A 15,978-nucleotide genomic window follows, 5' to 3' on the forward strand; every position below is an offset into this window, starting at 1 on the left:
ACAAAATTCTCTTAAAGGAAAAAATTTCAATTCCCTGGAAGACTGTAAACAATTCTTTGCTCAAAAAGATAAAAATTTTTGGGAAGATGGAATTATGAAGTTGCCTGAAAAATGGCAGAAGGTAGTGGAACAAAACAGTAAATATGTTGTTCAATAAAGTTCTTGGTGAGGGCTTCCCAGGTGGCGCAGTGGTTGGGAGTCCACCTGCCAGTGCAGGGGTCACGGGTTCAGGCCCTGGTCCAGGAGGATCCCACATGCTGCAGAGCGGCTGGGCCCGTGCGCCACAGCTGCTGGGCCTGCACTCTAGAGCCCGTGCTCCACAACAAAAGAAGCCACCGCAGTGAGAGACCCGCGCACTGCAATGAAGAGTAGCTTGCACCCGCGTACAGCAACGGAGACCTAATGCAGCCAAAAATAAGTAAATAAACTTTAAAAAAAAAAAGTTCTTGGTGAAAATGAAAAATGTGTCTTTTCTTTTGACTTAAAAACCAAAGACGCTTTTTGGACAACCCAATATTTGATGCCATATCACCAAACAGATGTTATTTTGATCTCCATATATTTGTAAATGAACTCAATATAATAAATTTTAAAAATATTTCTTTAGTTTTTAACATTGTAATTAATTTTCTATTTCCTAAGAAAAAATACTAGGTATTTCATTTTGGTTACATTATTAGGAGGAGTGACAAGAGAAATTTCATCAATAGAAAAAAGATAAAAGGAAGAGAAAAATAAAAAGAAAGAGAAAAAATATCTTGGGCAATGTAAGGTAATTTGTCTGGAAGAGAATCTTGTTAGCAGAGTATCAGGAATGTTTTTAGATACAAGTAATAGAAAAGAAAATAAGGGTTTACTTTTCTCATTTAACAAGGAAGCTTGAAGTAGGTGACCACTTCTGATGTTTCAGTGGCTCTGCAGTTTTGTTGTCTTCTCCTCATAGTTGCAATATAGTTGCTGTGACTCCAGACATCACATTGATATTCATATGAGGAAAAAGGGAAAAGGAATGCAAAAGCTTCTCCTTTTTTTCAGGAAATCAGTACCTTTTCAGAAGCCTCCCAGAAAACTTTCACTTACATTTCGCTAACCAGCGCTGTGTCTCATGACCATAATTACAAGCGAAACAAAGTATGAATTTGATTTTATCCAGCTTTTATAATGGAGCTAGGCAAGGGACAGGTGTTCAGGAATGGATTTATTGGTAACCAGAAAATAGTTTCTGCCACAAGGAATGAATTCAATGATAATAACAATAACTAACCTTTGTGATGATAACATATTTATAATATTAGTATAATAAAATTTTTACCAATGTATAGAACCTGTTCTATGTGTATAAAATATTTATATAAAGTATATTCGGTGAGAGCAAATATAAGCCTTCTGGAAAAGGACAAAGTGCATTAATTCAGCAAATTTGGATCTTTATCCATTCATTTTCATTTGTTCATTCATCCAACATATACTAACTTGGCATCTAACATATGACAAGCACTCAGAATACAAAGCAATCATAGTTTCTGTTCCCATGAAGTTTACCTGATGGAGAAGATCAGCATAAACCAAAAAATTGTATAAAGAAATGTAAAGTTGCAGCTGTGACAAGTCTACAAAGGCTAGGTATATGAGGCTGTGGCAGCCTGTGGTGCTGGGACCTGATCTGCTCAGGAACGTCAGGAGAAGGCTTCCTTTAGCAAGTGATGTGTAATCTGAAGGAGGCGTTAACTAATCAAAGGAAAGAAGAGCATTTCAGACCAAGAAAGCAGCATGTGCAAATGTTCTTTCACATTAAAAAAACCATAGTGAGACAACAGCTGAAGGGTGGCCCTCTAGGGGAGCAAGATTCTCCATGAAGCTGAAGACAATAGGTAAGGGCAAGTTATACAAAGTGTAGGCCGTGTTAGGAGTTTGTGTAAAAGCCATGGGAAACCATTGAAGGGTTTTAAGCAGGGCTTGGTATGATCACATCTACATTGGCTGAAATGCAGAGAATGTTTGGAGGAAGGACACAGTTGATCAGTGCAGTCTTATCAGTAGGCCCTTGCGGTGGCCTTGGTGAGAGGTGTCAGTAGTTTGGACTGGGTTGTAGTGTTAGTTTAAATGGAAAGGAGTTGTATTTGAAAGGTAATAAATAACAGGAAATAAATCAACAGGATTTGGTGATAGATGGGATATGAGGCTGAGATAAATGGAGTTTTCAGCGATGACAGTGCTTTGTGCATCTGGGTGGAGAATGCCGGCATTTACTGGAAGAGAGTGATTTTTTTTCCCTTGGATCCTGACTTTATTTTTGGTTTTTTGATTTACAATGTTGTGTTAGTTTCAGGCGTACCGCAAAGTGATTCAGTTATACATATATTCATTCTTTTTCAGATTCTTTACCCATGTAGGTTATTACAGAATATTCAATAGGACCTATACAGTAGGTCCTTGTTGGTTATCTATTTTATATATAGTAGTGTGTATATGTTAATCACAAGCTCCTAATTTATCCCTCCCCCACTCATTTCCCCTTTGGTAACCATAAATTTGTTTTTGAAATCTGTGAGTGTTTCTGTTTTGTAAATAAGTTATTTGTATCATTTTTAAAAATTAGATTCCACATATGAGTGATATCATATACTTGTCTTTGACTTATTTCACTTAGTATGCTAATCTCTAGGTCCATCTATGTTGCTGCAAATGGCATTATTTGGTTCTTTTTTATGGCTGAGTATTGACTTGGTTTTTGTATGTAGTAGGTAGCAATACTCTGAGACCATAGGGAAGCTGTCATGTAGTCAGTTGGATATAAAGTTTGAGTTCACAGGGAGAGATGAAAGGTAACAATATAGATTTGTTGTGAGACATCTTTGTATAAGTGGGAAGTGAGATCCTGGGTGTGGATGAGATCATGTTGGCAGAGAGTAAATATAGTGAAGAAGATAATGTTCCAAGGCTGAGCCTTAGAACTGCCAACATGTCATGGCTGAGTAAGAAGATAAGCTTGAAAAACCAACAGAGAAGGAGTACCCAGAGAGGCAGGGGAAAACCAGGACAGCCCAGTGTCCTGGGGGCACGGGGAAAAGTGCTTCAAGGAGGAAGGAAGTGGTCCACAGCACTGAAAGACTGAATGAGATGAAGCCTGAAAAGTCCACCTTGGTTTTAGCAAAATGGATATGACTAGTGACCTTTGCAAGAGCTGTTATGGTGGAGTGGTGGGGCCTCACTCCAGTTAAAGAGGGTTAGAGAATAAGTGAGAGGTTAGGATATAGAGTTTGTAGGTGACCCTGGAGCAGATTGGCTGGGAAGACAGGGTTAGAGATCCAATAAGGGACTTGTTTTATTTTTGAGTGGTAGACTTGAACATGTTTAAGAGGGGTATCCAGTGGAATATGTTATGTCCATGAATTTATGATTCTAAAAAAATGCATCAGTCACCTTAGAGGATATTAGAATGAATTCATGACACTTAAAACAAAAAATCACTAGTCACTTTGGAGAATAAAAATTGAAAAATAAAGGGGAAGAATCATGCAGCTACCATGCCTTTCCAAAAATATTATGAGAAGAATTTTCTCTTTATGGAAGTGTTCCAGCTAACAGAGAAGGAATAGTAGTATTAGAATATCACCCCTCTCTTTTTTTGCAATCCCTAATGTAGTTATAGATCTAGGCAATAATTAGAAATGGCTGCTCACGTCATGAAAAGAGAGACGACCAGACATTTGGCCAAAGTTTGTAACACAAGCTATGAAGTCTGTGCAAACAAATCAAACCTTAATCTATTTGAATATCTAGATCTATCTGAAACACAGAGAGATATTGATCTTTTATACTTCAGGATTTTTTTGTGGGGGAAGGGCTGCACTGGGTCTTAGCTGCGGCACACGGGATCTTTGTTGCGGCGTGCAGGATCTTTTTAGTTGCGGCATGCAGGATCTTTTTAGTTGCGGCATGCAGACTTCTTAGTTGCGGCATGCATGCGGGATCTAGTTCCCTGACCAGGGATCGAACCTGGGCCCCCTGCATTGGGAGCGCAGTCTTACCCACTGGACCACCAGGGAAGTCCCTATACTGCAAGATTGGTCACAACCTTAAAACATTAATTAGCAAAGAATCATTTCAGTCAGTTAAAGGATATAAAGATATAAACACTGAAATCTGGGACACTCTCTTATGCTTTACCATTTAAGTAGCTGTTGTTTCATGGACCTTAAGGTCATGTTTATAAAAGCAGTCTGCCATGGGCCCTGAGTGTCCCTGCATGTCCCTACTGAGTACACCAAGAAAGCCCCTGATTGCTCCCTACCTGGGCATTTGTCAGGGTTGGGCTTGCAGCAAGCAGTCTCGAGGGAAGAGGTAATAACATCTCCCCACAAAGAGGAAGCGTGCTTCTTTTTGTTGTACACGTAGTGAATCCTCAAGTTCAGTTTTCTGCCTTGTAATACAACCCACTGCATGCACAGCATCCGTGGTGAGCCCTTTGCCTTGCCCTTACGGGACTTGACAGCTGATGCAAACCAATATGGGTAAAAGTCCTTTGTTTCTGATTCAGGGTTTTCATGTCTTTTGCTAGCATCTGTGAAACCATATTGGCTTAACTTGATATAAATAGGGTAAAATCCCAGACTTTGCCCAGTTCTGCATGGGTCAGTAGGATTCTCTTATCTTTTGCTAATAATAAGTGCTACTAAAATGTGAGTAGATAGGTTATATGTGGGAAAGGATGGAAGCTTTAGAGCCAGAAAGGTCAGGTCTCAATACAAGTTCACCAATTTCCTGACTGTGTGCTAGTTACTTCATTCATCTAGAGCCTTGAAAGAAGTATGGTGTCATGGAATTTAAAAAAAAAAAAAAAAAGTATTATAGTTGGGTACAAATCCCACTTTTTCTACTTAACTATCTGACCTTTGGCGAATTACTTGACTTCTCAATGTCTCAGTTTTTTCATCTATAAAATGGAGATAATACTGCTTAATCACAGATTATTGTGGGAATTAAGTACATGAAGTGCCTGGTATGTAATAGGTACTCAATAAATTTGAGTTTTGTTCCTTCTTCTAGAGTCTGTGTCATTAGTATTTTGCATTTAAAAGTCTGTCTTCATATATATGTTAGTACTCCTTTTCTAAACTTAGCCTCAGGTCTCACATCTATAAAACAAAAAGTTTGATAATACCAGGTTTTGAGAATAATTTTTGAAGGGTGTGAAATCACTACGAATTGCTGGTCTTAGCTGTCATCCTTGAAAGAAGTTAACCAAATATTCCGCACTCTAAACCTTGCCAACACCAAATTCATTGTTTCAGTATAGTAGCATTCATTCTGAGTTAACTCCTGCAAACACATTAGTTTATTCATCTACTTGGGGATACATTTTATAGTTACCTGGTCCTGATGGGCCAATCCAGAAGTAGTATCACATGAAAGAATATTCTTATTACAATACATGAAAAAGAGCTGGTTATGAAACTTGGCATTCAGTGTGATTCCACTTTTGTATGACAAATTGTATATGTAAATATATGCAGAGAAAACCATCTAGATAGAAGGCTGCATTCCAAAATATTGTAAAAGATATAGGATTATGGTGACTTTTCTTTAGTTTGGCTTATGAACATTTTCAAAATTCTGAAATAAACAGGTAACAAAAATACTCCCCTGCCCAAAAAATGTTAAGGGTTATATCAGTCAAAATGAGATGTTTCATAGGCGTCTAATGAAATGCATATATGGTCATTGTCTGGGAATACTTTTTTCCTGGACAGACTTCTCTTCCCTACTCAGTAGCATGGAATTTGGGGTTCTAAGCTTTAAACCTTCCCAAGAGCATATCAGACTTTATTTTTCCGAAGTTGTAACCCAGCCTGTAAGTAGCCCTAGTTCTTCCTCCTTTAGGAATTGATGGCTTTCTGTCAGATCAGTATGCAAGACTGGTGTTTTTAATTTTCATAACAGAAACATTGCCCTTTGCACATTTAACATCTTTGATTTTTTTAACCCTTAACGTACATTGGATGTTTTTTTAATGGAGCTTTTAAAGTATATTGAAATCTGGACCCTGCCCTCAGAGGTTCTAAGTTGGCCTGGGGCAGGGTTTGGGAATTTGAATTTTACATGTGTCCAGGTGGTTTTGAAATGTGGGCAAGGCTGAGAAGCATTTCCCCAAGCCCTTGCTGGAGAGCTCAGTTATTTAATTCTAAAAGTAAGAGAAGCTTATTATGAAAACTGTTTACAGTGTAGTAAGGTATTAAGTGAAATGTTTACTTCTCTACAGGTCAGCATCTATTTATGGTTTTTCATTTAACTTTCCACAAGGTTAGAGGTGTACATAAGTCTTCTCTCTTAAGTGGTCTTATACTAAGCATTATTATCATGTAGCTTGCTTTTATTTCCTAACCTGGGGGAAACTGAATTCCCCTGTCAGTTCTTACAGATTAGTCTCACACTTTTATTGGCTGTGGTGTGTCTGCTGTGCAGAGGTTCCCTGAACTCTTTAACCTCTGAGACCTCCATCCGGGATGCACTGCTCTAGTAGAAGAACCCTGTTCCTTGTCCATTCCCCCTGTCCTCGCCTTCTCTTCCTATTACCATTGGAAAGGAGTCTATGTGGACCACATTCAGTTATATCCCTAGGATTTTAAATTTTTACTAGGATATGGTTTAATATTATAACCTCATATTTTTCATTTATTATGAAATTATTCAGACATATTACAGTCCCCTTGTAGCTTCCAACCTACTAAAGAAATAAAGCATTGCAAATCCAACTGAACCCATAACCCTCCCTGGTCCTGTTCCCCTCCACCCCATCCAGAGTAACCCTTTTTGACTCTGGTTTTTATCTCATGAGTTTCTCTATATTTTTACTACATAGGTATGTTTTGAAATAATATATGGAATTATTTGGTATGCTTTTAAACTTTATGTTTGGTATGCTTTTAAGCGTCATTCTTCTGCAAGTGGCTTTTTCCCCCTCAATGTTATATTTATGAACTTCATCCATATGGATGCATATAATTCTAGTTCACTCATTTTTCTCTAATTATGATAGTCCATTGTATGCATGTACCATAGTTTATCCATTTTTCTTGATTAATATCTAATATGATTCAAATTTGTTGCAAATATCAACAGCGCTGATACCTGTCTTACACACATCTAGTACACGTGTGAGTTTTCTGATTCTGGGCTTTACCTAGGAGTGGGACTGTAGAGTGTAAGGAATGTGCATCTTTCTTGTTCTTCAAGGAACATGGACCAGTTTAGAATCCCACTAGCAGTGTGTAAAAGTTTGTCCCTATGATTTAAATTAATTAGAACAAGAAATACCCATTTGATATGTTTCTATATAGTCTCAAAAATTGGTCATAAGGGCATTTTCATTTCTATTAATATGTTTTACATGAAGTACCATCTGATAAATGACATTTTATTAATGCTAAGGAATTTTTTTCTCTCCATGTGCGTGCTGTGCCTGTTTATAAAGAGATTTGAAGCACTTTATTGGCCTTCCCTGACAAACTGCCAGGCCTCATGTTTTCAGCCAATGGCTGCTCCCCCTTTAATTCCTTTTTGTCTTGACTGCCAAGAGGTTAAGAGCTAAATTTGAGGTGCAAGTGTAGAAACAAATTTGGTTTAATTTTCCCCATCTCTTCTTATATGGGAGTATTTCTCCATGAGTATTTCTCTAGCATGATTCTTAGAACAGCTGCATCAGAATCAGAGATGCTTGTTAAAAATGCTGCTTTCTAAGGCCTGTCACAGACCTATTATATTGGAATCTTCAGCGTGAGACCCTAAAATTAGCATTTTAAAGCTCCTGCTAAACTTGCTGTCTCAAATTTGAGCATCTACTATATGGCTTGTAATCTTACTTTCATATTCATTGTAACTCTTCTGTTATAAATATTTTGTTATTCTAAATCACTTCAGATCCTTTTTTGCGCTCAATGGAAAAAATATTAAAATCTAGCAGATGTGTGCATAAAATTTGGCTCCAAACTTGGTCTTTTTTTTTTTTGTTCATGCCGCGTGGCATGCGGGATCTTAGTTCCCCAGCCAGGGATCGAATTCGTGCCCCGTGCAGTGGAAGCATGGAGTCCTAACCACTGGACTGCCAGGGAATTCCCAAACTTTATCTTTAAATTGGTTATTTTTGCATTATTAATTGGACATTTACAACACTAGGTTTAAATTCATGTTTTCCATAAATATTCATTGAGTGCCTACTATGTGGTGTGTGCTGTGCCGTAAGAAGAATAAATAAATGCATGAAAAGCTATAAACAGGAGGCTTTGGGAGTCTTTTCCTGGATGTTGTAACCTCATGAACCTTTCTCTGAATAAGAAGGATTTTTTAAAAGTAGAATTTTGGCAAACATATACATTTGGCCCTAATTAGTGATATATGTACTCATTGGTGAAATATTATATTTCTAGACACATATTTCCAAGGATTATTAACATCTTTGAGTGCATCACTCAATTAAGATCTGTTTCTTATTATCCTGATAAGTGCAAACTTAAACCTCATTCAACTTTTTGGACTCAGTATTTAAGTTTTAGAAAAGCGATGAATTATTAAGTCTGGTTGAAAAAAAACAACAAAACAATTGGCTTCTCTCAGCATAATTTCTTTCTATTTATGTCAATTAAATGTTGGTAGAAAGGAGTATTTACATTAAGTGGCCTCTGGTTAATAATTTTCATGCCACCCTCCCCACGTAAACTCTTTCTTATGGTCCCCAGCTTCAGGAATGCTTTGTACTCAGAATCGCACCATTGTGTTTACTTTGAGAGAGAATTGGAAGGTAATAGGTCTTCAAATGCTTAAATTAAATTATCTTAAATGTTTGCTTTTGGCTGTGTGGATGATAACTGGTTTGTTTGCTGAATTTGGTTTAATTCAGCACATATTGATTGAGTACCTACTGTGGAGTATTTTTACTCTGTTAAAATATATGTATACTTCTTGGACAGAAGGAAAATATCTTGACTGAGTACATGTCTTCTAGTTGGTAGTAAATACCAGCACTAAAAACCACATTATATTTTACGAAATGAGTGGGCTGTTGAGAATTTTATTGGCAACAGAAATGTTGCCTTGTGAGTGCCTCTCTGGTTTATTTAGCTCCTGTAGCTGTGTCTGCCAAACAGGAGATATCTCACTTCATCTTTTTGATGGGAAGTGGTCGTATGAATTTAATGCTTCAAAGTCACCTGAGGGTTTGGTTTCGTTTAGTTTTAAGTGCAGATTCCAGGCATGTCCCTGGAATGTAGATTCCCTGGAGATACAGTTGTTATCGGTATGATGAAGGATACTCCTGGACTTTGTAATTAAGAACTCTTGCTTAGGTCTTCCCATTTTTGATTGGACTGTTTGCTGTTTTTATATTTTGGAAATTAATCCCTTGTCAGTTGCATCATTTGCAAATATTTTCTCCCATTCTGTAGGTTGTCTTTTCATTTTGTTTACAGTTTCCTTTGGTGTGCAAAATCTTTTAAGTTTAATTAGGTCTCATTTGTTTATTTTTGTTTTATTACTCTAGGAGACAGATACAAAAAAATTACTCTAGGAGACAGATACAAAAAAATATTGCTATAATATACATCAAAGAGCTTTTTGCCTATATTTTCCTCTAGGAGTTTTATAGTATCTGGTCCTACATTTAGGTCTTTAATCCATTTTGAGGTTTTTTTTGTGTATGGTGTTAGAAAATGTTCTAATTTCATTCTTTTAAATGTAACTGTCCAGTTTTTGGAGCACCACTTATTGAAGAGACTGTCTTTTCTCCATTGTATATTCTTACCTCCTTTGTTGTAGATTAATTGACCATAGGTACATGGGTTTACTTCTGGGCTTTCTATCCTGTTCCACTGATTTGTATGTCTGTTTTTGTGCCAGTACCATACTGTTTTGATTACTATAGCTTTGCAGTATAGTCTGAGGTCAGGGAGCCTAATTCTTTCAGCTGCAGTTTTCTTTCTCAAGATTGTTTTGGCTATTCAGGGTCTTTTGTGTTTCCATACAAATTTTTAAATTTTTGTTCTAGTTTTGTGGAAAATGCCCTTGGTAATTTGATAGGGATTGCATTGAATCTATAGACATTTCTCCAAGGAAGACATCCAGATGGCCAACAGGCACATGGAAAAATGCTCAACATCGCTAATTATTAGAGAAATGGATATCAAAACTACAGTGAGGTATCATCTCACTCCAGTCAGAAGGGCCATCATCAAAAAGTCTACAAATAATAAATGCTAGAAAGGGTGTGGAGAAAAAGAAACCCTCCTACACTGTTGGTGGGAATGTAAATTGGTACAGCTACTATGGAGAACAGTTTGGATGTTCTTTAAAAAACTAAAAATAGAGTTGCCATATGATCCAGCAGTCCCACTCCTGGGCATATATCTGGAGAAAACTATAATTCAAAAAGATACATGCACCCCAGTGTTCATTGCAGCACTGTTTACAGTATCCAAGACATGGAAGCAACCTAAATGTCCTTTGACAGATGACTGAATAAAGAGGATGTAGGGTGTGTGTGTGTGTGTGTGTGTGTGTGTGTGTGTGTGTGTGTGTGTGTGTGTGTGTGTGTATGTGTATACATACACAATGGAATATTACTCAGCCATAGAAAAGAATGATATAATGCCATTTGCAGCAACATGGATGGACCTAGAGATTATCATGCTAAGTGAAGTAAGTCAGACAGAGAAAGAAAAATATCATATGATATCCTTTATATGTGGAATCTTAAAAAAAAAAAAAGGTTCAGTTGAACTTACTTACAAAGCAGAAATAGCCCCACAGACATAGAAAGCAAACTTATGGCTATCAAAGGGGAAAGGGGGGGTGATAAATTAGGAGGTTGGGATTAATATATACACACTACTGTTTATAAAATAGATAACCAACAGGTACCTACCGTATAGTACAGGGAATTGTATGCAATATTTTGTAATAACCTATAAGTGAAAAGAATCTGAAAAAGAATATATACACACACACACATATATTTACATATATATAACTGAATCACTGTGCTGTACACCTGAAACTAATATGACATTGTAAATCAACTATACTTCAACTGAAAAAAATATTTTTAAAAAAAGAACCTCTGCAAGTGACTCAGAAACATATCCAGGTTTAGGAGCTATTATTTAGTTTCAACACTTGACATTTTACAGAAGGAAAAGCAGAAACAGAGATTGTGATTTGCTCAAGCTCATAGTGTGAGTTCAGTTATAAGAATGCCTCCTCTGGTTGTGTCGCGTTTCCCTGTATTGAACTTATTAATTAATCTGGTTAGTCTTTTCCCTCATGACTGATTTATCCTTGCTTTGATGGCCTTAATTATTTGTGTTGTTTCACAGAAAATAGTTAAGAAATAGTTAACTATTTTCCTTTGAATTTCTTGGGACTATCCCACTGAATAGACAAGTAGATGTGTTGGGGAATGATTTGACCAGTCAGCACACTGTGGGTTTCCTTTGATAGGAAAACACCTGTGTCCTTATGTGGCCTGCATGTGCTTTGTAGGTGGTTCTAGTGAACATGGTTTCATGTCAGCCAATACAAGTTTGGCATTTTCCTGGATTGCTGCCTTGATTTTCAGCTATGTTTCCATTGACACTGAAAGATTGTTGTAGTGTTTTTTTGCTTGGTTATATTTGCAGTTCACTGTAATAGCTTTAAATACCATAGTGTGATCTGATTGCAGCTGTTAGTAGAAACAATTACCCTAGATAAAGAAACCTTTTTCATTATCTATTATAATAATTTCATTGCTGCTAATGAGGTGTTTTTGATATTGGTAGAAGAAAGCTGGTTATTTATCTTGCTAATTGCAGTCATTTTGCCTTGTCTTAACACAATGGTACAGTAGAGTATAAAGTGTTTTAAATGTATCAATAGAGTATAAAGTGTTTTAAATGTACTGTGATTTTTAAAATAACATTTGTTTTTCTAATGATACTGTAAAGCTTATTCATTGTGCAAAATTTAAAACTATAGAAAAGCTCAAAAAGGAAAAAAATTTAAATCACCTGTAATTCCACTACCTGGAAATCGTCCTTTAGGTGTATGGCCTTCCAGGCTTTTAAAAAATGCACATATGTAGTGATAAATTATTTGTGATTTCATTCCATTGCTGGGTTAATGTTTATGTGTAAATGTGATACAGATCTACTACTTCACATTTTTTTATACCTTTTAAATACCATGCTGTATCTACACATCTTTCAATATTTGGTATTCTTTTGAAGCTTTTTTCTCTTCTTAGACTTTAACTTTTTTTTTCTTCCTTACACCATCCTTCTTAAGTTAGAGTACTTTGCTATTCAGGAGATTATTTCCTTCTGTAAAAATTACATAATGTGCAAAAAAAACCCAAGCTAAAACACCCATACTGTACAGAATTCTGCAAAGTTTTTAGCGAAATGAAGTGAGTAGAACATCTTCAATTCGAAAAAGAAGGCAAAATTAGCTAATATAAAAGCCCTCCTATACAAAACACTTAGAGGACAAATAGAGTATGATTTCACTTATCTGAGGAACTAGAAGAGGCAGATTCCTAGAGGCAGAGGCTGAGGGGAGAGAAGAACAGGGAGTTATTTTTTGATGGGTTATTTTGAGATGATGAAAAAGTTCTGCTAATGGATAGTAGTGATGACTGCACAACATTGTGAATGTGCTTAATACCACTGAATTATACACCTAAAAAGTGTTAAAATGGTAAATTTTACGTGTGCCACAACTACTGAGCCTGCGTGCCATAACTACTGAAGCCTGCATGCCTCGAGCCCGTGCTCCACAACAAGAGAAGAAGCCCGCGCACCGCAACGAAGAGTAGCCCCAGCTCGCCACAACTAGAGAAAGCACAGCAGCGAAGACCCAACACAGCCAAAAATAAATAAATAAATAATTTTTTAAAATGGTAAATTATAGTTATATATATGTAAAATATATGTACTTATATATTATTTTAAAAGCACTTAAAGTATGTCCAAAAAAATCCTGATGCAGTACAATAATCATTTCCTCTAGTTAACAGTTTTCATATTTAAGCTCCAATTACTTATCATTCAATATAAAGAATCCTTTTTTCCACCTGTTAATTTCAGAATTTCTCCCACATGCTAGCATTTTCCTTTCATAAGGCCCAAAGATTGTGGTTTGAAGGGACAGAGCCCCACCCTATTTGCTATAATTTAGAAACATCTAGAATGTTATCTCAAAATATCAAGACCTCATAAAAACAAACCCTTGTTCAAATTTTCATGAAAGTGTTCTTGATTTTAGAAACTGATTCAAAAAAGTAGTAATTTCTTTTCTCCATTAATGCTTTATTAAGCTTTGTTGACCTATATAAGGGTTAGACGAGGAGGGAGTAGGGGATTAGAAAGATTAGTCAGCCGCCACTCCTAAAAATATCAGAGTGATTTTTTTTTTCTTAATCACATATCTGTAACCTGTCAGAGCAAACTAACTCTGAGATGAAACCTAAAGAATGCATTTTCCATTTTTCCCTGCATTTGAATACAAATACAGGCAGAATGATAATAATGACATATGTTCTGAATTCCTTAAATCTCTAACATATTTTAACATTTGAAAAATTTCAGAATCATTGTCCAGTAGGATGTGTTGTAAATGCTTGTTGGATTAGTAGAAAATTACAGAACTTTTGTTAATGGTGTTATACCCTGCCTTATTTCCAAAACTTATTTTAGACAGTTTACTGGGATATATACAATAGAGCAGGACAACAAGAAAGTAAAATGGTATTCAAAGATCAAGGACAAGTAAGGATAGAAACCTAAGATAAAGTCAGTGTTGTTATTTGTCATTATAAGGTGCTATCCAGTTGTTTCCTAGTAACCAAGACCAAAAGGAAAATGGATTTATTGATAAAATTCTGTGTCCATCAGAATCATATAAAACCTTTATATTGCTGAAATTTATTGGAAAAATAAATTTAAGAAGAGGAATTCCTTAAAGGAAATTTCTTAAGAGAAGTTAACAGAAAAAAAAAATATATATATATATATATATATATTTTTTATTTTTTGGCGGTATGCGGGCCTCTCACTGCTGTGGCCTCTCCCGTTGCGGAGCACAGGCTCCGGACGCGCAGGCTCAGCGGCCATGGCTCACGGGCCCAGCCGCTCCGCGGCACGTGGGATCCTCCCGGACCGGGGCACGAACCCTTGTCCCCTGCATCGGCAGGCGGACTCTCAACCACTGCGCCACCAAGGAAGCCCCAGAAAATATTTTTATCAATAAACAGTTCCCACAGTTACAAACACATACTTCCCCAGTGGCCTCAGTGACTGGTTAAGGCGCCACCATTTCTTTAGTGTCTGCTGGGCAGCATTGCTACTTTATCATCAGGTGCTATGGAAAAATAGAATTGTGAAAAAATGTTTTGGCTCCTATAATGGAGTGGCTTTCAAACTGTTCTACAGGGTGTTAGGAATCCCACAGCGCCCCCTCTAGAAGGGAAGCGAGGCCTCAGTGCTGGGTTCTTGACCAAATCAGTGTTCCTTTGATCTCTTTGGCAGAGTGAGTTTCTTTGTAAAATTTCATGTGAACAAAGGATTTAACAGGTAAAAGGTATTTGAAAACTACTGGTCTAATAGTAGAGTTGGGACCATTGTTTAATAAAAATACACCCAAGATCCCCAGAAATCTGGCCTGACCTCCTTAAGGACAGAAACCCTGTAATACCGTAAGACACATTGGTACCATGGCGTTTTGCTACACACATGTTTTGATGCCATGTATATAAAGCCATCCACCCACCTGTCTAGAGATTAAATTTCATCTAGACTGCTTGGTATGTGTATGGTTTCTATTTTTACATTCAACTTTTAAATTCATATACATTGATTTTGGAATATGGTATAAGTAGGGACACATCTTTGTTTGTTGTCGTTTTTTTTTTTCCTGAAAGAACTAATTAGCCACCATCTTTTTTTATTGGTTGATCATTCAGCCTTCCCTCCTGTTTTGAAATCTCACCTTAGAATGTCTTTCCCCAAAGCATTCTACAATTCCTGCAGTTCCCAGTGAGACCACTTTGTATTTCTAGAAAGCACTTAAGTATATGTAAACTGTTTCATTAAAATCTTAGCCAGTGCTTGCTTGTTTTTCTAACTCTTGAATCAAAGATACCCCCCCCAGATATTTGCCTTATCAGAGCTATTTTATTATCAGCGAAAGATATGTTCTTTTTGTCAGTTCACAACCTGTCAGGAATAAAATCAAACATTGTTAAGTGAGAATCAAACACTATGGTTCTGAAGAATTCAGAGTGGTTGCAGAGATAGGAAAGTTTAATATTCTTGCTTTGTGGTAGGGAACATATTAGTAAAGTAAACATTGAAAATTGAGGTAAATAACAGGATTTAAACTTTGAAAAAGTAACCAGAATGCTCCTGAGTTAGCAACATTTCAGAAATTATGTTTTGTAGTTATCGATTTTAAAGGAGACGGAATCGACAGCACTATCACCTCCATCATAGATGTAGTTAATTACAGTTTCTAAATGCCACTGGTTAGTGGAGCAGTTCTCCTAAGGTGGCACCAGTCTTTGGAAGTTGAGGAGGTGGGCATTATACTCCATTGCCCCTGCCCAGTACGTGGCTCCAGCCACAGGATAGTTAAGGCTCGGTTTTACCATGAGTTTTTCCAGAAATAAGAGACATATTATGCTGCTGTAGGTCACATGTGAACTGTTGTAGAAAAACTAAATTGATGAAGGTATTTTGCTGAGAAAATAGTCACCAGCGTCCACAAAGCTGGCTAGTGGGTCAGAGTCTGAATTCTAGGTTTTGCTGCAAACTACATGACCTGGAGTGCAAATACTTAATTTTTCCCCCCAGATTTTTTTTTTACATCTCCCAAATGTGTTCTGTAAACCATTATTGTCAGAAGGTGCTCCAGAAGTTTCAAGGGTCCATGGTTAAATGAGTTAGAAATGCT

General features: G+C 36.8%; 1 protein-coding gene across 1 annotated transcript in view; it reads left to right on the forward strand.

The window, feature by feature from the left end:
* The window catches only part of MSH3 (mutS homolog 3), a 181,310-nt gene that overhangs the window by 149,618 nt on the left and 15,714 nt on the right, over nt 1-15,978 (forward strand). The gene's annotated exons all lie outside the window — the stretch shown is intronic.

The sequence above is a fragment of the Lagenorhynchus albirostris genome, chromosome 3 (genome assembly GCF_949774975.1).
Source record: "Lagenorhynchus albirostris chromosome 3, mLagAlb1.1, whole genome shotgun sequence".
Classification (NCBI taxonomy): Eukaryota; Metazoa; Chordata; class Mammalia; order Artiodactyla; family Delphinidae; genus Lagenorhynchus; species Lagenorhynchus albirostris.